The sequence below is a fragment of the Pyxicephalus adspersus genome, chromosome 1 (assembly GCF_032062135.1).
Source record: "Pyxicephalus adspersus chromosome 1, UCB_Pads_2.0, whole genome shotgun sequence".
Lineage (NCBI taxonomy): Eukaryota > Metazoa > Chordata > Amphibia > Anura > Pyxicephalidae > Pyxicephalus > Pyxicephalus adspersus.
The window spans coordinates 13,645,516-13,668,935 of NC_092858.1; the positions used below are offsets into that span (position 1 = coordinate 13,645,516).

The 23,420-nt window shown below is 40.4% G+C and overlaps 1 long non-coding RNA gene across 1 annotated transcript in view; it reads right to left on the reverse strand.

Annotated features, from left to right (window-relative positions):
* Positions 1-227: 227 nt before the first annotated feature.
* The window catches only part of LOC140342671 (uncharacterized), a 24,986-nt gene continuing 1,793 nt past the window's right edge, over positions 228-23,420 (reverse strand). Inside the window, exons 2-3 of the long non-coding RNA XR_011923125.1 lie at positions 1,689-1,746; positions 228-389 (exon numbers count right to left, since the gene is read on the reverse strand). This is a non-coding gene — a long non-coding RNA (uncharacterized lncRNA). The remainder of the gene's footprint in view (positions 390-1,688; positions 1,747-23,420) is intronic.

The window sequence follows — 23,420 nt, forward strand, 5'->3', positions numbered from 1 at the left end:
TGGACAGAATCCTTCTTATAAACCGTCAATGCTGAAGTTAGAAAAATTCATATTTGGTTCTTTTTTTTTTTTTGGCACCCGGCATTTGTACCCGTAATGAAAAAGGAGAACGAGTTACTCGATTGCGCTCGGACGAGTTGCCACGTAGACGAACACTACGATTAAGACCACCACGACAGCCAGCGTGGGAAGCACTACGGTGGTGATTTGCTGACGAGCTTCTTGCATGGCTTGCTTCCTCTCCTTCTTGTCTTTGGAGGACTCTTTCTTGGGTTTTCCTTTTAGCTGCCTCATTGTGATGACCTCAAGTCACAGCACTAGCGAGAGTCTTTCAAAAACTAAAAATCGGTGCAAATAGGCAACTCTGATCAGACCGATGGGTGGACAACCTAGAAATAGGGAAGGATTTGTTAGTTCATTGACCCATTCACCTATTATAAAGTGGTATACAGCACTCTGCAAAGTTTAAGAATTATTTTTGTTTGGTTATCTTTTTGGTATGAAAATCTCTTATGTTTCCAGGAACGCTTTATATCAACAATGAGATCTGTAATTCTTATTCAGCTCAGGAGTTCTATGATGTCTATAATGACGACGGGGAGCTTCAAAGAAGCTACCGGGAAACTAATCCTTAATCCACCTTTAAACCCAAATGGATAGATAACTGCACAGAGATATTAAATATTCATTGTTCTAATCCTATAAAAGTAAAATGTACGTAATGTACTCCCATTGTACAGCCTACCCCAGACTGCTCATTAGACTGAATCTAACTGCATAGAATTAGGTTTTAGAAATACATTACGATGAAAAAAAGAAAAAGTGTTATATATATATATTATAAAAGGCATATTGACTGTGGATACACTGTGGAGTGTAGACTATTTTTGCAAGATCAGGAAGCAATTTTTTCCCCTTGTTGGAGCAAATAAACTGCTTTATACCTTTTTTGTTTGCCTTCCTCTGGATCAATTATGTCTATAGAGGTTTTGTCTGATGGATGTTTACTTCCCTAGTGGTTTTTGCCAATAAAAGCAGCACAGTGATAAACTCATCTGTTACCCCATTTCTGCTCCTCTCCGCGGTCCTGTAACAAGATGGAGGTGGGTCCAGAACAACCCAGGAGCTCATAGAAGATGGGTTGAAAAATGCTGGCTGTTATACAATACTAAAAAGCTGAGGAAATTTTCTGGCAAAAAGGCAGGGAACAGCTACAAAGTGAAGGTGAGCAATGAAGCATAAGCTTTCCCTTTTTGTCAGAGTTCTGTATTAACAGATTATTTTAGTAAACCACTCCACAAAATTATTCTTAAAGGACCTGAAAGAGACTTTAAACATCACCTACATAAATATTACTAGTTAGGGGAGTATGGAGGAAGGTTTAACAATTTCCCCCCAGAGATCAGCACTGTGGCTCAGTGGCTCGAATCTCAACCAGGACACTATCTGCATGGAGTATGCAGGTTCTCCCTGTTTGTTTGAGTTTCTGCCGGGTACTCAGATTTCCTCACACATGCCAAAAACATGCAGTTAGGGTAATTGGCTTCCAATTGGCAATTCAGATAAGAGTGAGGATGAGCGAAAACAGGGATTTACATTACCAGATTGTGAGATAAATGTTTACATGAAAAAAAGACTTAAAAAGTATGAATGTAACATTTTCATTGAGTTCTTTTCATTTTACATACCGAAGATAATTTTGTTGTTGGCCTTCCTTCAGTGTTTACCAATCTCTCTTCTTGAAGCCTATAATGCAAAAAAGTAAAAAATGTAAGTAAAAAAGTTTTTATAAGTTTTTTTTTTTTTTTTTTTTAAAGTTTCTCAAGTTTTACTCTACTTTCCATGCATGATCTTCAATTTTTTAAGTTCGTGCAGCCTTACCAAGGAACAGCAAAAAAAAAAAACTTTCTTTCATATATCAGATGCAAAACCCTCCAAGTAGTGGTTAACAGCTTCCATAGATGGACATCAGACACCAAAACCCTCCAAGTAGAGGTCAACAACTTTTGTATATGTAGAACCGACACCTAAACCCTCCAAGCAAAGGTCAAGAGCCTCCATATATGAACATCAGACACCAAAATCCTCCAAGTAGGGTTCAACAGCTTCCATAGATGGACATAAGACGTCCAAACCGCCCAAGCAGAGGTCAACTGCTTCCGTATTTGGACATCAGACACCAAAACCCTCCAAGTAGAGGTCAACAACTTTTGTATATGTAGAACCGACACCTAAACCCTCCAAGCAAAGGTCAAGAGCCTCCATAATAGAACATCAGACACCAAAATCCTCCAAGTAGGGTTCAACAGCTTCCATAGATGGCCATCAGACACCAAAACCCTCCAAGTGGAGGTCAACAGCTTCCATGTATGGACATCAGACACCAAAACCCTCCAAGAAGGGGTTATTAGATTACAAGCAAGACCATCATCTGTCAATTGCTGAGCAGACCATCATCTGTCAATTGCTGAGCAGCCTTTGCTGTATCTAAGTAGCACCACCAGTCCTAACTATCTGTACGAACCTCTGTTCATAACACCACCACTGATGACACGCCAATACTGGAGAGAACATATTACCCCATTAAAGGAATCTGTTGTTCATTCCTAAACCCTTCAGTCCCAGCAACAATGAAGACAGTAGCACCCCCCACAGTCCATGTCCCACACTTCCTGAAACTCAAACATGTATCACGTTCTGGCTATCTGTAAGGGTGAGATTCTTCCCATAGGCCAGCACACTAATGTACTGTGAGCTGTGCATATAGTCATAGTTTAACTCATGAGAATAAATCTCAGATATGTATAATCACAAGAGCAGAGTCTGCTGGGAAATATTTGTGGCCACAAGATGACAGCTCTACAGGTGTTAAAAAAGGAAAGGAAATATAGCATCTTATAAATGGTATCATTTAAAGTTCCAATAATTGCAGCCAATTATTACAGGCAGCACTTTACCTTCCATGAAAGGCAGGTGATAATAACTTTAATCATTCTGACAGATGAAGAGCTTTAATAGGATGACGGCGATCCAAGACTGCACAGGGGAAATCTCATTCTCAATGCGTCATAAATATTAAAATAAAGCTGGCGCCGTGGATACAAATTTGTAGGTTGATTATGGATTCCTTTTTTCTCATTTACAAAATAATTTTTTCTAACAAAAGCACACAAATAATTTTCTAAACAAGACCTGTGTGATCCTCATTATTTCAGATTTATTCATATCATGTCGAGACAACGGGCAAAGCTCATTTCCAGAAGATTGGCAATTATGTTCCTCATTAAAACTTTATCTAAAGCTGCAATTATATTAAAAAAAAATTACAAAAAACCACAATGGATACAAATAGAATGGACTCTGATTGGACAATGATGCAGAGGCATGGCAAGTGCTTGATTTATAAATGTGAAGACCAGAAGATAAACCAAGAAAAGATTAAATAAATTTGCCAGTTGGGTTTTAGGCATCGGCTCTTTGGAAAAAATTAAACTCTTTGATTGGCTGAGCTGCAATGGTGCAAAGATAGGGCAAACAATGGATCTACATATGCCAGTACCCATCCAAGCAAGACCGTGATCTCCCAAAAAAATGTTTAACTGTAGGCTAGTGGACAAAAAGTGAACAGGGCAACACGTGACAATTTTAGTGTTTCAACTTGTTGCCATATTAATCCAATAATCCCTTAACTTTGGTCCAATTTGTTCCCTTAGTATGTCCTATATTTCTATTGTCTTTGTATTATGCCCCAATTGTCCTGTGCCCTAACTGTTCAGTAACTCCCTACAAACAGCCGAATGGTTACTGAAAAGTGCTGGGCAGTGCGCCCAACTAGAAGGGGTGAGCACAGCAAGGCAAACAAAGACTAGCCAGAAATAGCCAATCAGGTTTTAGCCATCATTTCATTGGAAAAATAAATAAACTCCAATTGGCTAAGCAACAGTTCTACCTTTTTGTTTCGATCTCAGATCGAAGCTCCTGCTACATACCAATTCCGAAGAATGAAGGCAGAGCCCACTCTGCGTCACTGCAAGTGACATGAGGTCCCAGAAAATAACATGGTAATGCAGCAAGATGGCTAAGTGGGATGGCCAGTGTTAGGGTTCCCAGATTTCCAGAAAATTGTATGCAGGCTAATTAGGTGATGATGGATGCATTGTGGTAGGAGCAGAAAGAGTCACATGCTTTCAGTAATGATTAGTCTAATGCTCCATCATTTGCTAGCTGTTACCAAGCACTGGAGCCCGGGTCCCTTTAGAGCACCCCTTTCCCAATCAAGAAAGCTTAAGCAGACTGATAGACATTCAGCCTGTGTCTGATCAACAGTCTGTTTGTCCGTGCCCTGCTTTTGAAAAGAAAAGAGAAAGGAGCTTCAAGGCTATTACAGAATCATATTTTTTTACATAAAGTTAATCACTCAATGTTTAATCAAAGATGAAAGATGTACAAAAGTAACCCAGATGGTGGTAAATATGGTCATCACAACATATGATCTAGGTGAAAACTATATGAAATAGACTTGAGTCAAGAGTACCTATTGTATACAGGGTACCAAGTGGTAATATTATTCAGGTCAGCAATTTCTTACCTTTCCTTTACCCTGTCATTCAGCATTGGGAACCCAAAAGGAAATACCTAATACTTCTGAATATGGAGAAGCATACGACTCACTTGTGTGATAGCAGAGGTCCAAAGAAAAGTAAGTATTGGAGATGTGAAGCTCTATAACAAAGTGAATCTGTTGTTTTTAACTGCATAGGCAATGCACAGATTAACTTAATTGTCAATTTAGAGCTCCATATACCCTTAAACAACTATATTTGTCTTTATGATAAGAAGGGTTGGTGTAGATACACAAAATACCAGGGTGATGCATCAACACTAATTATGGCTTCATTTTCCCTGGATTCCAACCAGTAAGACTCCATTTATTGGCATTTGTATTTATTGGCGCTTGGCAGAGACACTACTCCGATGCAACTTGAATCCTATTTACGCCTTGTAAATTGATTTTAAATTTCTCATAAGTGGCTATCTATTAAACAGCTATAAAGCTCTGGATAATAGCATTGCTTTGTGTGCTCACTACAGAGGATGTCTTATGGTTGTTAAGTATAGAAAATGCTCTTTATGTGTCAACTGGATAGACAGAGATGAGATTTCTGGAGGTTATTCACTCAGGTTATATTCAAGGTGACATTATATATCATATAGATGAACAATTTCATTTTAATAGGCTGAGTTAAAGGGGACTGTTCATATTCTGTCTACTTTAATAACCATCAGGGTGAAGATAAAGTGAAATCCAATTCTTTGCATTACAAGATGAGTATTAAAGTATTAAAGCTTTAAAGTAAAGATAACAGAGACTGTTGATCCAGGGAACATCCGATTGACTAAGGGAATCAGGAAAGGATTTTTTTCCGGTTGGAGCAAATTATACCAGGGGGTTTTTTTTTTTTGCATTCCTCTGGATCAACTATGTCCATAGAGTTTTATATTTGGGATATATTTTTTCCCTTGTGGTTAAACGTGATGTCTTTTTTCAACTTGACTTACTATGTAACAAATTTCCCCAAACAAAAAGCAGATTTTAAAGCAAAAGTTCAATTTTTTAAAGGTACAACCAAGCAGATCATAATTGCAGAAAGCGACAGATGTCCCTTCTACAATAATCCCTCCTACCTGCCTGATCACTCCAGGTATATGTCAAAAAGAGTTATGCATGGGCAAGTCAGTAGGTGTAGATGGGCAATGGTGCCCTCATTGGTGCCAGGCAATCTCCACTTACCCTGCGCACACCAGGAATTTATAAACTCCAGCCCAGCCAATGAAGATGGCTGAAGATTGTCTCCAGGAAGAAAAAGAGATGGTGCCTGTGCTGGAATGGGGATAGGCTTTATTTCTGCTTTACCAACTTGAGGTTCCTTCAAATGAAACACCTGAAGACCTTTCAAAAAGTCCATCCCACCAGCCCACCAGGAATTTCAGCTTCAACCTTTTCCCATCATTATAGGAATAAATATAGGAATTCCTATAACTGCCCATCTTACTTATTTCTACTATTTCAGTGGTACACCTATGACAAGTTTTGGCATAGATATTAAGACATTATTGGCTCCAAAAAGAAGACTTGATAGACACTTCATTACCAGAAACAACGACAGAAGTTTTAAGCCTTCTCTCTATGCTTGGAAAGGTGACAAGGTCTGTAAAACGTGGTCACACGAGGGAGAGAAAGACCAGACGCTTACATAAGACTTGGGCCCCGTACGAATGTCTGATGAACGTCAGAGGATTGTCGTCAGTAACAATAGTTATACAATGTTCTGCCCAGGCCCTTTTAGACACCACCCGGCTGTTTTTGGGGGGTTACTGAAGAGTTGGGTGACAATACAGGGGCTGCCACTTGCCTGCACTTTCTTCCCACCCAGCTTTAAAAAAATGCCTGGGTTGGGCACTGGTTTTAGTTTCCATTGAAAGATGAATGGATACATGCCATAATATAATGTTGTTTTATAGAATGGTGATGGGGGAGGAAAAACGAATGGCATCCCTAACAGCCCTTTATCATCAACCTGCTGTGATGAACAACTTTTTTCAGTAACCACCCAACTGTTTGGGTGGTTATTAATGAGTTGGGTAACAATACAGGGGCTGCCACCCACCTACAGTTTTTTCCCACTCAGCTTAATAATTTCCGGGTTGAACACTGAAGTCTCTCGCAGATCTTTGTGAACTGACACCAACGTCCATTAGTATCATCCAGGTTTGTAATTTGAAGTATCACTTGAACAGGTCTCCTTAAAAAGAGTCAGAAACCCACAAGTGGGCCATATTGGTAGAGGACAGTGCAGTTAATTATGCAGTTTGATTAAACTTAGCGCCTGGCTTGTTTCCAGACTTAACATATCAGAACTCTTCTTGGAGCTGGGAGATTTAAATGGCTGAATTGGCAACAATCTTCTTACTAAAGTGAAATGCATCAGAAAGAACGATTTCAGCATGTTTGGTCATTCACATGATCTGCTGCAGAACCTTAATTAAGGACATGGATTGCTAATAAAGGTCAGACGTGGGGAAAAAAAAAAAAAGGAAAAAGAAAGAATCACACTAAATTTACATGGTCAGAAGTGCAAAAATCAGCAAAGCTTAAAATAAATGGCTGTAATTATGCAGCATTTGCTATCTATGCCAGTGGCAAAAATTAGAAGAACCCGCTGTAATATTTTATAAAGAGTTTAGTGTTCAGTAACATATAAGTTGTTTTTTGTAGTGCAGCATGCAATAAGTTGTTTTCACCCGGTTAAAGTGTAGAAACTAAATCAACAAGAACTTTTCCGATGCAACAAAAACTTATATTCTTTATTACCAATTTCCTTAAAGTGGACCTAACCCCTATCAGTGAAGTCTTCTTATATTCTGGGCAATCTCCAAATATCAAATTGTGCATAAATAAGTTCATTTGGTATTTTTATATTTTCAGTGCAAGGTCTGAGGCACTTCTGCCCGGGAATGCTAGTCTCAGGGGATTTGCTCACTGTTCTCCTTGCTGGGAGCATGAGGAAGAAAAGTCCTGCCTCTACCATGATGGCCACCTCCATACAGTAAAATAAAACTGGGCAAGTCAGGATGAGGAAAGACCAGGTGCTTACTTTCAATACAAGAGTTCTATATTCTCTTCCTTTATGTGTAAAGCTTCCACAGTTGAGTTTCTCTTTAAAGTGGACCTTCTGCTATGTATATTTGTTTCTGTTAAGTGTATGTATACATATTGTGTATTTAATGCTCACAGAGACTACAATACTGGCTGGCTGTTCCTTCATCTGCAATTCTTTGAAGAGGTGTTCCCTTTTACTCAGTTGTCATCATCTTTGGTTAGGATCTACCAATAATGGTGCAAGACTAAAGTCTGCCAGGTCAATCTAAATCTTGAAGCAGACTGATGATATCATCTAAGCCTAGGCAAAGTCACAGAAGGAAATCAAGAGAAGGACTTGTGAAGAATGACAAACTGCCTTCTGAAATGTCTATTATTATGCAAAACATAACAAGAGGATCTGGAATAACCAAACGCCAAACTTTTAGGTGCGCAGCAACCAGGCCATGAATTAGTGGGCTGATCTTCCCATTGGTGTTTCCAAGAAATATTGGGGTCAACTTACCCCACCAGGCTACACCCATAACCTAAATATAACACTTGAATTACCCTTGAAAAGCACAGGGATCATTAGCATTCATGGTAATTCCATGGTGATACCCAGTCCTCAGTGTTCTTCCCAACCCTTTTTAGGCGGGCACACCACCTGGCAATTTTCAGTTACCACCTGGTTTTTGGACGCTTACTGAAAAGTTAGGTGACAAATCAGGGGCCACCACCTGCCTACAGCTTCTTCCCACCTTGGAAGAGAATACTGGTTCTGGACACTGGGAGTGGAGCCTGTAGGAATATACGCACCCCTAGAGGATAGGATGATTTATAATGAAAAAAAAAAAGGCAAAATGGTAGCCTGACTGAAGAAGACCACCAGTGCTGAGTAACAGAGAAGGTTAAGAAAAGCACAGGATCGGAAGCTAAGGAAAGCTTATGGTTTGATAAAAATGTGGACCATGCATAACTACACAAAAGTGCCATCCACTTTTTTCCACACCTTGATAAAAAATATAATTCTATCTGGAAGATGGTAGAACGTAGGGCTGTTGTGATTTATGGACACCCATAACACCAATTTCCACAGCAGGTTGTGCAGGTAAACTTTCCCATAACAAGTTCTAGTCCTTGCAAAACCTGATGGAGAGGCTCCTCTACATTACACAAGTAGACAATCACAAACATTGTTATGGAAATCCATTTAAAATTGACAATTTAGCCATGAAAATATTCCATCTCTCAAGTTGGGAACTTGTTTGTCAAGAATAAATCCTGCTTTTGTTAAAAATAAAAAAAAATAATAAAATATCAGCAAACATTTTTTCCCAGATCAATAAATAAAAACCTGTATTTATATTTGGTGGAACCATCCAGAAAATGACGCACTCCACGCCTACACACAATGTGCAGAATCAAAGCAATGGTTCACAGAATGCCCTAAATTACAAATATTTGTTACCCTGTCTTCTTGCAGGCATCAGGCTGCCGCTTCTAAAATACAAAGCAGCACTTATCCAAATTACTACTAGCAGACAGTAACTACCGTGCTCAGGCCTCCTATTTGACACAAATGGAAGGTTTCGAGCTAAGGTTACATAACTAGAATGGTTTTTATATGTCAAGAAAAGCATAGAAAGGACAGAGCGGGAAAAGTTAATAATTGTCTCTTTATGTGGTACAGTTAGTCCAGTTTAAATGCAAGCAACTGAAAAGAAAATGTTTAGAAAAAGCAAAAAAATCTTAGACCGTCCCCTCCTAATTACTCTTTACTTTTTAATTATGTACATGAATTGTAACCACTAGGTCAAGACAACAAAAATAAAAAAGGAGAAGAAAGGGGTCTTTTTAGGCAAACAAGTATTCAAGTGAAAAAGCATTAATAGCTTTCATAGTAACAACAGTTACAGTAGTACAAGTTAAACAAGTGTAGTTTCTACCCAGATAACTTTTTAGGTGGATAGCATCCACAGCATGTAAGGCGCCTGACTTGGCTTCCTCAGGGGAGTATAAGACAGCCCAGTCAGGTGAAACGCATCGGTATTCAAGACCAATTTCTCTTCCACATATGTTCGTGGTAATGCATTCCTACATAAGAACTATGGACATTATACAATCTTAGGAGATATTTGTTTAGCACACAGTCTCAAGAATACCCCCTAAAAACGTATAGGGGTAGAGAATAACAAGTAAGCAAGTATAGTCTCTACCTCTAAGTTTTTAGGGAGGTTTCTTGAGACTGTGTGCTAAACAACTATCTCCTAAGATTATATGGCATCCATAGTATGTAAGGCACCGGACAGGGCTTCCTCAGGAGAGTATAATACAGCCCAGTCAGGTGAAACGTCAGTATTCAAGACCAATTTTTCTTCCACATATGCTCGTGATACCACATCCTTATAAGAACTATAGACATTATACAATCTTTAGGAGATATTTGTTTAGCACACAGTCTCAAGAAACCTAATCCTAAAGAAGATTCATCCTAAAAACTTATCGGGCTAGAGACTATATTGTACTTACTTAACTTGTACTACTGTAACTATTTTTACTATGAAAGCTAATAATATTATTTACCTGAATACATGTTTGCCTAAAAAGATCTCTGTCTCGTCTCCTTTTTTTTTAATGTTTAGAAAAAGGCAAAGAAAAAAAAATTAAATGAAACCTTTAGGGGTCTATGTGTGAACAAGTCGATGACCAACTCGCCCAACATTCACCCTGTGGATATAAAGCAAAATTAGTGGACATTATCCCGTGCTCTACTCATGAGAGCATTACATTTTTTTATAAGCTGGGTGGGAAGAAATTGTAGGCGGGTGGAGGTCCCTGTATTGTGACCCAACTGATCAGTAACCACGCAAGATCAGCTGAGTGGCTGCTGAAAAGAGCCGGGTGGTGCGCCCAGCTAAAAATCACTGAGGAGAACATGGTTACCCCACAAAATGTTTCTCCAGTAGAAAGTCCTAATTGTAACATGCAGACCCAGCTTTCCAAGCCGATTTGTCTTTCCTTCAATGATTGACCAGCTAGGCAATTTTACATTTCTCAAGCAAGAAGGTAGCAAGCATGCAAACCCCATTGCTACGCTGATCGCTGATACAAATGGTTAGGGGGTGTTTTCAGGCAGGTTCTCTTTCTAAAAGAACAGTGATTATTCCTGATAGGTACCAGAAAGGACAATGATAGGTTTAGTTACCACTTTCCTGCTCCAATGGAACCTTTGGATCTCCAACCTCTTGGATGAACGTGGATGAACTATGCTTGGTATTCTGTTGAGGCGTCTAATGGGATTTGCCTGGGAAACTAGCCAAGGGAGATGGACACTAGCCTGTCCCATTCACATATGTACGTAATACCATACGTAATGCAATTCATTTTATTGTCATCCAAACCTTTAAAAGCGGAGTGTGAGTTGCACTCCCGAAAGTAGTGTGGGTCTAAATTTTGGACTGCGGTGCAGCATTGGTCAACCGAAAAAAGAAAGCCCCTCTAACCCAGTAGTGCATAACAAAAATATAAGAGCACGCATATGCCAAGAAAGAGGTCCCTGGCGGATCACTAGAACATCCCATCAGACTTTCCTAACTACTGCTCAGTGTAGCGGCGAAGGGAACCACAGAATACAAAGCACTAAGAAGGCATTGAACACAGGTGTGTATGTTCACATGTGGAGATGCCGTCAGCGGCTTTGCTCTACAATAGAACAAAGTTTATACTTGCCTGTCCCGGCGCTTATTCCTGGAAAACGTTTTCTTCTACGGGGCATTTTGTGCAAATTTTAGAAAAAATAAAAACTGTTGTCTGGTCAGTCCCTAAAGCAATATGATGTACATTTATTAAGTGAAGGTTACAGATGGAGACGTTAACAAACAAACCCATCTGTACAAGCCGTTTATTCTCTGTGGTGCTGCAACAACACATCCCAGCATGCTTTGGTGTAATTCATCAGCCTGTTTGTTCAGTATGGCAGAACAGAGGATAAAGTGCAGCCCATAGCAACCATTCATTCCTATGTATCGCCATTGCTCTCTAAACTGCTTTATTGTGGAAATCTCTAAGTGTTCAGGCGTCTAAAGCTAACTGTGTGCTAGAATATGGGATGGCAGAACTCGCAGAATTTGGAACATGACAGAATCATATAAACTCTACACAAACAGTTATATATGAGAAGCGTTTTACCTGCCAGGTGAGCTGTACATCCTATTTAGCCGGTCCTTCAATCTACACTACCAAACTGCCAGCTTGGTGGGCCAACTATCCTCTTGCACAGTTTAGCAAGCCTCCTCTCTGCCCTCAATCTGTAAATGGACAGAAGTAGCACCATGACAGTCATCATATATCTCTTTAAAAATACTTATGTCAGCTCAGGTGTCCAAACTCTGCACCCCCCAAATTGGCTAGGTGCTCAGGGTTCAAGTATTTTCCCCAGAAATGTTTTTTAAGCTGGGTGGGAAGAGTCTGTAGGTCGGTGGCAGCCCCTGTAGGTCGGTGGCAACCCAACTTTTCAGTAACCACCCAAAACAGCCAGGAGGTTACTGAAAAGTATGGGGTCATGCATCCAGCTAAAAGGAGCTGGGGAGAACACTGGGGTTCCTCAACCTTTTTAACATGGGGGAACCCTTGCGATAAATACTATATCTACAGCTCACATTACATTGGAGAGGTGGTTGTTGGGAAGAATGCCACCCTTACAGAGAGAAAAAAGATCATTGGGAGTAATTTAAACTGATCCAAGAGGCACAAACTGCTCTTTGCCCAAGGAAGCAATATCAGGGGAAACCCTGGTTGAGAAACCCATTTCATTCCAGCCATACTTCATTTTTCTGGCCATTCATTAGATTTTTTCAATATTCTCCCCAGAAATTTAAGCTGGGTGGGAAGAGGCTGTAGGCAGGTGATGGCCCTGGTATTGTGACCCAACAAGCCGGGGAGAACACTGCTTTTCATCTGTTCTGAATTAGAGTCATTTTCTTGAGAATGGGATGTAGAAGATTCCAGATATATAGGATTCCAGTATTCTCCCCAGAATTTTTTTTAAGCTGGGTGGGAAGAAACTGTAGGCAGGTGGTGGTCCCTGTATTGTGACGCAACTTTTCAGTAACCTCCCAAAAACAGCCGGATGGTTACTGAAAAGTGCTGGGTGGTGCACTCGCTAAAAGAGGCCGGGGAGAACACTGCTTTTCATCTGTTCTGAATAGTAGTAGTAGTCATTTCTGGTTTTCCCTCGAGAATGGGATGTAGAAGATTCCACTATTCTCCCCGGAAATTTTTTAGGCTGGGTGGGAAGAAACTGTAGGTGGGTGGTATTGTGACCCAAATTTATCATAAAAATGATACCCAAAAACAGACGGGCTGTTACTGAAAAGTACCGAGTGGAACGCCCAGCTAAAGGAAGCTGGGGAGGACACTAATTCCAACCGATGTCCTTTGGTGGATAGACTATCAAGCTCTTCAAGTTCAGCTTTAAATATATATGTTTATATTTTTCTATTAATACAACCAGATTAGTTGGTGTTATTTGTGTCTGCCTGGGATTTGAGTTTTAAGACTACGTACACTTTACCATGTACAGGTGATGCTTGGTGCATATAAACTAGGGAACATGAGGGGACATTTGCACAACCGCCATTAGCCTGGGTTCATATTACAATGGTGCAGATTGGTATTCTCTGCAGAACTTGAGGACCACCAACTGCCAATGATGGCGAGGAGGGAGATAGATCTTGGTTGGTCATATGATCGTGTTGAAGGCAGATGAATTGTAGAGGAGGGAGGGGAAGTGGGAAGAATTGGGGTTACATATGCAAGCATATTGGGCAAAAAAATGGGGAACTAACGTTTACAGGGGTCAAACTCTAGCTGAGGATTAGCTTTGGTTTTTTCAAGACATTAACTAGGTGGACTGTAATATTGTAGGGTTGTTGTTTAGGATAGGATTTTTTCACCCTATTCAGACTACATTGGGAATACAGGTCCCCTTTAAATCAAACAGGTAAGACAACGGGGTGTAAATCACTTGTCAGTGTTGTGCTATTCACTAAATGAGCTCACATAAAGGAAAAGCGCGTTCTCTTTGGACTCTGCGACATCTGACACAGGTTTCTGTAATCCCCGGTTTAACACTTAAGAGAATTAATCCCAGGAGGCACATGAATAAAATTGTTAATGGCTTCATGAAGCAAGGACATTTGTACAAGCTGCTTTTACAATGTCACCCGAGCATTCAAATCCCAGCCACACTGTAACGTTGAAAGCCAAGATCAATGCACACATTAACAAACAGAGGGCTGGGGACGCTGCTATGCTTTAATGTGTGAAAAGCGATATTTACAGCGAGAATGGTAACCCAACATGACCTTCGTGTCACAAAAAGAAAAAGTTGTGTTTTCTTGTCCCCATGGACTGCTAAATAGAAGGCTTTTTCCTTTTATTTTTGAATATAGCGGTTTTGTTATTACTAGGCAAAAACATACATGAAGCAACACATGACAGCTTTTCTCAAACTTTTTCACATAGGAGAATCGTTTAAATACCTTTCATTCAACAAAACCAAAAAGATTTTGGTTGGGAATTTTTATGCACATACTCTAGTAGGTATAAAGCCTACATTATATTAAGGAAAAGGATGTAGTTTATAAAAAAAAAAACAACAATACATAAATAATTTAAATATGCATATATGAAATTTGCTTATAGCAACCAAAAACATAAAAAAAATTTAAAATTCCGACTTGGTCTCAACATACATTGACGCGTTCCGCAAAGACCACTTGTCCACTTCTTCAGGATAAAATCAGGACATAAATTGTAATTATAATTCTCTTTAGAAATTACAATCAAAAAATAATTTCAATGTATTCTCTGTCAACAAGAGATTTTACTCAACATTGACAATGTATGTATGTATGTATGTATGTATGTATGTATGTATGTATGTATGTATGTATGTATGTATGTATGTATGTATGTATGTATGTATGTAGGGCTTCTCCAGACAAAAAGTTAGCATCTGGAAGGCAACGGACAAACAGCCAGGCAATAACGGCCTCTACAGGAACCCTGGTTGAGAAACACTGGTCTATAATATAATCAAATCAGGTCTCCACGAATTTTGGTTTGGGTAACCAAGTCTGTTGGGTTGCCACCTCAAATCATCTCCTTAGCTATTTATTATGATATGATAAGATAGGAAGCAAGCTTGGTATAACTGTGTGAAAACAAAGCCCTTAGCCCACTTTCTCTTCCACGAAATTGACGTGACAAGGAGTTTTGTGACGACATAGTTCCATCTAGTAACAAGGTTAATAACTGAAGCCAGAACAGCGTACTCTTTTTACCGTATTTCCTTATTGGGGTATAGTAAGTACATAGTCTACTTTCAGTTCCCATTCCCTTAAAATGTTCACACCTTTACTTTGCAAGTCTTGGTATTGGTGTTTATATCAACCCCCAGCTTTGTCCTTGTTAAAAGTTTCCCTAGCCAAGAAAACCTTTTGCAACTCTTATCACCATATCCAGTTCACTACTACACAAAAGAGAGATAAGTGCTCCCATGAAAAACAAAATCTAATAACACAAGGGGTGAAAGAATAGCAAGCAAGTGGGGATGGTCGGGAAAGATGAAGGGGCAAGTAGGTTGTTTTCAGAAAATCCTCTACAAAAGGTTTCGGAAGCCAGAGTGCTTAGGCAAGATAACATCCCACCTTCAATGATTTAGGGTATCCCTCATCCTGGTGTGGAAAGTCCAGTTTAAGATTCCAGTAAAGGTAATGTGTAATATGTCAAAAAGCCCCAATCACCCACCACATTTTGGTAGCTTCTAGGCAAAGCAATGGGCCGTTGCAAGGTATCGTAGGCAAGATGTTCATTTTTACGACGTTGATTCTACCCATTCAAGTGTGCACGGCCTTTTTCAATTTGAAAGATCGTGTTTTTTAAGCTATAGGAGCAAAATAGAATTCTTAAGGAACAGTTGGCTGTAAAAATTATTAAATTTAAGGAATGTCCCTACCATGAGAATGGGAAAAAAGTGTTGTAAGAATTCATTAAGTCTGTGGTCTTCCTCGGACTCCACAACTTAGGTTTTGGTTGGTAAGTTCACCAAACTCATTCAAGTCCGAAAGCATGTCGATGCTCTGTTCCACAACATAAAACAGAATATCATCCACTTAGAACTTGTGCTCCATTAAGCCTATGCAGTGCCCTCCACAGCGCTTTTTAGTGGAGCGCCACCTGGGATTTTTCTGTGACCACCCAGCTGTTTCTCCTTTTCCATGAATGGAGTGGGCTGCTCTACAGCCATGGACAAATACTCCAATAGTTTGGACAATCTACATATTTTAAGTATTGTTGAATACAGTTTTTCTTTCTAGGCAATACATTGTCAAGGAATGGTTAGATCAGCCTTCCTTGACCTTTTTAACATAGGGGAACCCTTGAAATAACTTTCAGATTTTGCTTTATCCACAGCTCACTGTACACTAGTATGGGGGCAATTGGGAAGAATGTCACTTATTGCCAGGGATCGTTGGGGACAGTGGTAAAGGACCTGAGCGTCACAAATAGGTCAAGGAACCCCTAGCAACCTTTGGAGCCCTATGGCTCCACAGAACCCTGGTCAGAAAAAGATCAGGAAAGATGGTTAGATAATAAGTTTGGAGTGGACAAGACTGCCCATTAGAGGTGGTTAACTTTGAGGCCATGGGTGAATGCTCTTTGTTTTGCTAACTTTGGCTGAATAGGAACACATTCTCACAAATTTCCTCAACATATTGTGGAAGGCCTTTGCAGAAGAATGGAGGGACTATAATTATGTTTGTGGTTTTGCCCATAAGGTGTATATACAAGAAAGCCGCCATTTTGATTCTCCTATCCCACTACTACACATAAGAGAATGGCAGACATTTTTGTAACTCTAAATCAGAAGATTTGGAAATGCTGCCCTATATCTTAGAATTAGGGAAAATGTAAAGCAGAACTAAAGTCTAAAATAAAAAACAACACACTTACTTTTAATCCTGCAGATCCGTCCATCCATCAGGAAGTTTCTTCAGTTAGGTCCCGCGTTGTCCCAGTATCCATCTTTGGCGCAGAGGAAGCCAGACGCTGTTATCTTCTTCTGGGTTCTTCTTCGTACGTCACACGTTCCTCCCATTAAAGAAAGGGCTCCTTCTGCACATGCTTGATATTGGACATGTTGACGTAGGTATACAGGAGGCTTTGCGCTCCCATTCTGTCTTGATCGCAAAAGGTGTTGCACTTAAAATAAATACAATTTTTACTTTACTTTTAAAGGTTGTCTACTCTTTTATTTAAAGTAACATTTCTGCGTTTAGGTCTACTTTAAGATGATGGATCAAGGATAGCAGTCCTCTTTAAATAGAATATTTTACATTTTAAATCCTGCAATTTTTCAACCACTAATGAATGGCTGATAAGGAATAAAACTCTGTAGCTATCAGACAGAGATCATTTTCGAAGCCTGGAGACAGAAGCCCAGAAACAATAAACAAAAAGGGAAAAGAGAAATCAAGGTTAAATTGAAACGGAGTTCAAAGTAATTTACTGCTTCAGCAAGCCGGAGACAGCTGTTAGAGGCAGATACTGCAGATTTCAAGCAAAATACAAATTCTATTTAGCTATAAGTGCTAAAGGGACCAGCGAAGCCAGCGCTTGCACAGGAGTTTATTAGAGAGGTTAAACTCCAGTAAAACGAAGAATGCAAAATATAATTTAGCTGTTGCCGGCTTCCAACTGCTCACAATCAAATGCTTGTGTCTGAGTAAATGACATTATAACACATCACTTATTGCTGTGGTTAAGAAACCATATACAAGATGATTACAGAACACAAATCTGCCTTTGCTTGAAGGATAAGTGTTCCTTTGCGTGTTATCCTTTTTAACTGAATAAAATCCAGAGGTAGAAAGTCTGTAAAGTTTTTTTTATCTAGGTCATAGTATACCTGAAAGACACTTTCGAAAAAATAGGAAGGTTGGGTGGTGCACCCTGCTAAAAGGGGCTGGGGGAGAACACTGGACATGTGAAGAATCCTTCTGTATTCTCCCCAGCCTCTTTTAGCTGGGCGTACCACCTGGCGCTTTCAGTAACTACCCGGCTGTTTTTGGGTCACAATACAGGGGCTGCCACCAGCCTACAATTTTTTTTTCCCACCCAGCTTAAAAAAAATTCTGGGTTGAACACTGGTTCTTGTACATCCCAAAGCACGGACCCCACCCACTCTGCCATCACAGATCTGAGCCTATGATGAGAGAGTGGCCGGGTTGTGTCATAAAACACAGCCCGCCCACTTCCCTGAGCCAGGGATTTGCACGGGGGACGTGGTCTGCGGCTCTGGCCGCTGCGTCCCCCTGGTGGGGTCCTTCTCCTGACCCTGCTCGGGGGTGTATCGACCAGAGCCGTGGACACCCAAAATCTTCTCGTGAACCACCCATGTTACAATATATGTATTCTAGTGTATTATTAATACTAATAATTATTTTACTAGTGTCTATGATAATGGTCTACACCCATTTAGTTTTTACGGTTTTCTTAGCGTTCCAAACACCCAATATCAGTCGTCCTTGCACATGGATCTATTGGATTACTTTCTATATCAGTAAAGCTGAAAAAAACAGTAGTTGAATGTAAGTAATGAATGGACTTATTGGAACTTTTAATATGTTCTCTTATGTTTTACTGTCAGCTGCACCATAACTGACCACTCTATAGGGCGGTGTTCTCAAACTTTAACATGGGGAGCCCTTGAAAAATCATTTAGGTCCTCAGGGAACCTGTGCTATAATTGCTATATCCACAGCTACATAATATTAGCATGGTGATCAGTAGGAAGAATGTCTCCTACATTGTTGGTCATTGGAAAGAATGTTATTGTTACAGATAACCAAAGATCATTGGTTTCAGTGGTAAGTGACCTGAGAATCACAAATTGCTCAAGGGACCCCAAGCAACCTCTGAAGGAACCCTGGATGAGAAACCTTGCTATAGACAAAAGGAAAGAAGGAGTCATGAGCGGAAAAATCTTCTGCAAACATAACATGGTAACTGTGAACTGAGGATGTAAAATTGTTTATCATTAGAACATAGGGAGAGGTAACACAGCCATAAGAAAAAATATTTATGGCCTTTATACACCTCAGCAACCACTCCTCATACCTCCAGACATTGATTAACCAAGAGACATGAAGAGCTCTCAGCAAGACATGGCTTCTGAAGATAACACATTTATATCCTCCGACAATGGCTGACTGGCAATTTTACTGTTCTGAAGTCTAAAGCTACGTACACACGTCAAATGGTTCTCGCCCGATATTCAGCTCAGGGCCGATATCGGACGAGAATTTGGTGTGTGTACAGCGCCCGTCATCCAACGCCCGAAAGACCATCCTTGCAGATCCATGGACAACAAACGAACCTAAGGGAAGGGAGAGAGCGCACAGCAGGGTGCCGCTCCATCGCTCTCCCCCTCCGCTCTTCATAGAGCAGAATGCTGCTTATGTACAGCGCTCGTTCATGCATCGCGCAGTCCTTTGTCGTTGGAAAGGATCGTGAAAGATCCTTTCCAACGACAATTATTGCACGTGTGTATGCTGCTTAACACTAGGTACACTCGTGCAATAATTATCATTTGAAAACGAACGATCCACGATTATTCTGAATGATTGTATTCTGCATAATTCTGTACATGCTGTCACGATACGATTGTTCAAATATAATCCCCCAATCATGTACACACGTTAGATATGATCGTTCAAACGATACAGGGAGTGACGTGTACAGGAGACAGTGTATCACAGAATACATGATCACTGAACGACCGTACACACAATAGATTACGAACGAGCAATCTCGCTGAAAACGAACGACCGTTCCGGTGGATCTGATTGGGCGACGGTCGTTCGTTTTCAGCGAGATTCCTCGTTCGTCTGTGTCGTTGTGCACTTTTTTTTGGTTAACAATTATCAAACGATTATTCGTGGATCGTTAGTTTCCAATGACAATTATTGCACGTGTGTACACAGCCCAATTCCAGCTGCAGATGTGTTATATAGAATCCGATATAACAAGGAGGATGACAAATTTCACCAACAGGGTACTCAACTGTGCCAAGTGCTTCACTGAGCTGCAACAAGTTATCCCAACATAAGAAGTCAGGATTGTGTGATATGTGGACCCTAACCCGAAGAGCTTACCATCTAAGAGATGGTAAGCCCTTCGGGGCAGGGTCCTCTCCTCCTCCTGTGTCACTGTCTGTATCTGTCACATTTGCAATCCCTATTTAATGTACAGCGCTGCGTAATATGTTGGCGCTATATAAATCCTGTTGATTAATAAACATTTCCTCCATCACACAGGTATTGTCTATTCATTTTCCTGCCTCCAGCAATACGTTAATATGTTGCAGGTTGGAGCGGCGCCTCCTTCCTCTATTTTACTAATTAAGGTTCTCTATGCCAAGGGCGCACCTTAGGACCTGTGGCCCTCACCCAACAGGAACTGTGACAGTAGCGGATCTGTTGTGCGATTTGCTGCCTCCGTCTCACAGGGACCCCAAAGTGATCCTGGAGGAATCTACCCAAATTTCCCAACCCTAATGTGTGTCCTCCACACAGACACAATGGGCGGATTTATTAAAGCTCCACAAGCCTGGAGAAGATAGACTAATGCAGGTGAACCTGGGTGACCCAGCAAACCTGGAATGGATGTGGTCCAGCATTGATTACACTTGACAACTAATGGCAAATGATTTTTAAGAAATCCATTCCAGGTTTGCTGGGTCACCCAGGTTCACCTGCATTAGTCTATCTTATTCTAAATATTCAGATTTTAATACAACCAGAGTTTGACTAGGTGACAGTCTCTAGTAATCTCCGGTACAAAAATCACCTGAAGTGGGAGGGATAGTGGCTAGATTATAGGCCAATCAGATGTGCTGAAATATATTGACAAGGAAGATGCTGATAGGAGGAGACAGCCTTCAGTCTATTGATATTTCTTTATTGTCCAATCACAGGCTTGGGGCAGGGAAGTGACCAGGCTATAATACTGAACCATAATTGGTCAGAAAGCCATTTCTGCTGTCTGCACAACTTTGTAAATTTCAGGACTGGACAAACAGAATCAGAAATCCTTTGAAAAGTAAAACATTTCCTTACAGATTCAGCTGCAGATTTAGTTCGGAGTCCAGATCTCAGTATAATTCTACACAGTTTCCCTGGATACTGCTCAAGCGGGGAGTAAAAATAACAGCGATCTCCCCGGAGTCCTAATCTACGCCACATAGTAATGCATTGTACAGACACCAGAGGATCGTCCCTGGAATTGATCCTTTGTGAGATGGAGGAATGAGCACTGTACACACAGCACCGTTCTGTTCTATGGAGAGAGGAATGGGGAGGATGAGGAGTGGCACTCTTCTGTGCTCTCCTCCATAGGAATAAACAGCGGTCCTTCCTGATCAGTCCATCAATCCACTTTGGCAGATTGATGGGAGATCGCTGTACACGTCAGATTAATCATCAGATCAGAACGACTGTCCTCCTCTACAATTCATTGTTATATGACCATTCGTATAATCCACGTTGGTGCCGTCTAACAGAATCGCTGGCTCTAAACTTTTCTGCCCGACCACACATGCTGGAGCTATAGAATACGTTCCATTCCATCCTACTCAATGATATGAAAAGATTACATTTTTATTAATAAACGTATGCCATGATAATATTACAGGTCAGTGCATGCTGCTACTCCCATCTATTATTAGACATCCTGGACCCAAACAAAATGTGCTCAGATTTTAGAGATGACCAAAGATTCTCTATTTGAGGGGGACTAAAATACATTTATTATTACTATTATTAAATAATACTATTATTAGTATTATAATTATTATAATAAGCTGGATTCATATAGCGTCAACATAATATGCAGCGCTGTACATTAAATAGGGGTTGCAAATGACAGACAGAGAGAGCGGCAAGGGAGTATTTTTTTATCAGGTCAGAAAGATAAGTGGGACAAGAACTGTGGAGGGATTTGAAGAAACATATTGTAGGAAAATACATTACTTTTTTTAGTACAATCTGATCACACAGATAAGAAAACCTCCCCCACCGGCTGCCCAAACCTGATAAAGCGATGTCAGATCTGAATTTATCTCTGCAGCCTTACGCCATATCCTAAACCAACGTACAATGGTGGTGACCCCAGAACCAGCCCTCATCATACCACAAAACCGGACAGCGGCCTCATTTAACAAATGCAAATACTTCCGTGCTGATGGAAGTAGTAAGGAACGTCCTCTACTAATATTATCATTCCTATTATTTATTTATATAGCGCCTACATATTATCCAGCGCTGTACATTAAATAGGGACTAGGATGACAACTTTTCCATGGATGTAATATAGTACACAAGTGTTGTCACCATAGAAAGGGGGGAGGGGTGTAATTCTCTACTGTTGTCACCATTGGACAGGAAGTGTGCTACTAGCAGGATCAAAAGCTGAAATAAATTAAAAAAGGACAAAAGAATTCAGTTACGAATTAGGATAGTTAGGATTATTATTATTAGACAGTATTTATATAGCGCCATCATATTACGCAGCGCTGTACATAGTTCATAGTCGTGTCACTAACTGTCCCTCAAAGGAGCTCACAATCTAATGTCCCTATCATAGGATTCTAGACACTTTAAGGTAAGCAGTACAACCCCCTACATTTATAGCCATAACAAATTCACCATTAGCTCCCCTTTATGACTTCTCCTGCTCTGATGCCAGGGGCAGCAACTGATTCTTCTTAGAGTGTCAATTTCCTGTGCACCCCTGCTGCCCTCAGTGGTTTCTCCCACCGACCCTCACATCACCATAGGACACAGTTATGAAGCGGAAATTGTTGGAAGGAACCATTGAGTGAAGCAGGGGGGAGAGGAGATTAACACAACTGGAATGTGGTTTTAGGACACATATTGGATGGGGTTGCTCAGAATTGGAGCAATAATTGTTGCGAAATACTAAACGCATTGGTAAAGTCAGCAAGAGAGGTAAAAAAGTAAGGTAAGTCTTTATTTTTATTTTACAGGACAAGAAAGTTTATTTAAGGAAAAGAGTCACTTAACATTCCAAATATTCAGCATGTGACTTATATGCTGAACTCGATGATGAGATCTCAGCCTGCACAGAAATTACAAAGCAAGCAACAGCCCTTCTGAGATTTACATTCAGCAATTGATTTTATTTCAGCATTTGCTCAGCAAGGCTGCTACATCTGATCGGGTGTAATTATAGGAAAAGAAAGAAGTGAATGTAGAAGGTGAATCAGAGGGTTCAGGGAAGACTTACAACAGCAGCTGCAAAGCTGTACTCCTGGGGTTCATCCACAACTCACAGTACATTAGTGTGATGGTCAGTAGGAAGAAAGCCTCTTACATTGCTGGCCAGTGGGAAGAATGTCAGCCATAGATAGCTAAAATGATCATTGGGGTCATTAAAACGGACCGGGAGGAACCCTGGTTGAGGATCACTGATGCGGCATAAAGCTGGGTACACATAGGTAAAGGGGTTGTGAAAATCTGACATGTGTACTGTGGTCTCCTGAGGCTGTTCATCAATCCACCGTGGCAGATTGATGAGTGATCAATTGAGAATGCTTTCCAATAAGAAGGCGCCCCCCCCCCAATACAGCAGAATAGCAATGTGTGTACAGAGCTCATTAACCATATGTCACTAAAGATCATTTCCAGCAACA